The sequence below is a fragment of the Macrotis lagotis genome, chromosome 6 (genome assembly GCF_037893015.1).
Source record: "Macrotis lagotis isolate mMagLag1 chromosome 6, bilby.v1.9.chrom.fasta, whole genome shotgun sequence".
Classification (NCBI taxonomy): domain Eukaryota; kingdom Metazoa; phylum Chordata; class Mammalia; order Peramelemorphia; family Peramelidae; genus Macrotis; species Macrotis lagotis.
Genome location: NC_133663.1, coordinates 205,179,102 through 205,181,142, shown reverse-complemented (window position 1 = coordinate 205,181,142; position 2,041 = coordinate 205,179,102).

Sequence of the window (2,041 nt, the reverse complement as noted above, 5' to 3'; positions counted from 1 at the left end):
ACCTAATGTATATGTAGCATATTTTCATGGGTGTAGAAACACACAGTAAACTTATGCACATACAAATCTCTGTGTGAACACATGTCTGTATATGTTCATATGCACATGTAGACATCAACAAATATTATAGATGCATTCATGTAAATATGTATGTGACAGTCACTCTATTACAGTATAATTTACCTTCCTCTCTCCTCCAAACATAAATATAAAATCTTCAGGATAAGTTGCCATGACTTGAAATAAAGCCATCTAATTCAAAGAGGGAATCAATCTATGACTTTCAGGTCTATAGTGTAATCTTTCAACTCACAGAGCTAACCATCTACAAACTAGGAAGTCTATTACACGTGAGTATACATTAGAAGAGCACCTGGATGGTACAGTGAGTTAGGGGCTGGGTCTCAAGTCAGGACTTAAATTCAGTCTTTCTGAGATCAAAATCTACCCTCAGAAACTTACTAGTTATTAGACCCCTGGATTAGAACTTACTCCTATATGCCTCAATTTCTTCACCTGTAAAATAAACTCGAGTAGGAAATGGTGAGTCACTCCAGTTATAATAATGTTTTGTCCTTTATTTTTGAAGAAAACTATGACATCAGGGAGGTGATGCCATGACATGCATGTGAATTGAATTTGAGTGAGGCGAGAGGGTGCTGTGCTAAGTCATCAGCCTCACTTTCTTCTCCAGAGACATGTGGGTCCTGTGGACAGATATGAATCAGGACAACTGGAGATGGACCTGGATGCAAGGCAGTCAGGATTAAATGATTTGTCCAAGGTCACAGAGCTAGTCAATGGCAAGTGTCTGAGGCTGAATTCAAACTCCCATCCACTGGTCTTTGACCTGTTCTCTGTCCACTGTGCCAGTATCTTTGCCAAGAAAATACCAAAATGGGTCATGAAGAATTGGACACAACTGATCAGCAATAAATACCTTACAATTCATAACCTATTTGTTATTGAAATTCTTAATCATTGAAGCTAATTATGAAAAGAACTAATATAGGATTAGCCATAACATACAACATTAGGACACATGTGTGATTCAAATACATTTGGACCACAAAAATTTAATCATATAATCAAATGCATTCTGCTTTAGCTACAGGGACTAAATGGTCCTACTAGCATCACACCTGACTATAAAGATAGCTGCGAATGTGTGATTAGATCTTCTTGGCCTACAAATTTATATAGGTGACCTAGGCAGAACAGTTAATGCTAAAAGGGTCCTGAAGGCTACATCAGACTCACAAGTCACGTATTGGCTGATCAGAAACTAATATGAAAGTGTCTATAGCATTCTATGAAAAACTAGTAGGATGTCTCCAATAATCATAAGTAACATGGTATTAACACTTCTTAGCTAATTCCAAAATAACATATTTTTTCTTGTATAAATTAGCATATTGCATCATGAAAGCTTTTGACTTTCTCTCCAAAACAAACCTCTTTCTATAATCAATTAAATCTGAAATATGGAATCTGAATGTTTTAAAAAGAAAATTTACATGGTGTATATGTATACACAAACATATATAAATGCATACATATGTTCTGTCTACCATTCATGCTGTTGTTGATCTCACTAAGTATGTAATTTACAAGAATCCCCCTTCTGAATTCCAAATGATTCTTTACTTGCAAACATCTATGGAAAGGTTCATATTTATTCCATATTTATGCCATGTACATCACTAATATATCATCTTTCTAAGAGAAGAAAGGAAGGAAGGGAGGGAGGTAGGAAGGAAGGAAGGAAGGAAGGAAGGAAGGAAGGAAGGAAGGAAGGAAGGAAGGAAGGAAGGAAGGAAGGAAGGAAGGAAAAAGAAAGAACTGTTTTCAAATCTGGTGCCTACCTTTGCAACATCGCTCATTTATGCGATTTTGCTTCCTTTGACATTGTTATCACCTTGATTTAGTCACTCATCATCAAAGTACCTTTGTACATTTCCTTTCATTCTTTTTCCAATGCAGCAATATTATTTATTTTTTCTAAATAAATTTATTCAATGCTGCTACTAAGAATGTGTCA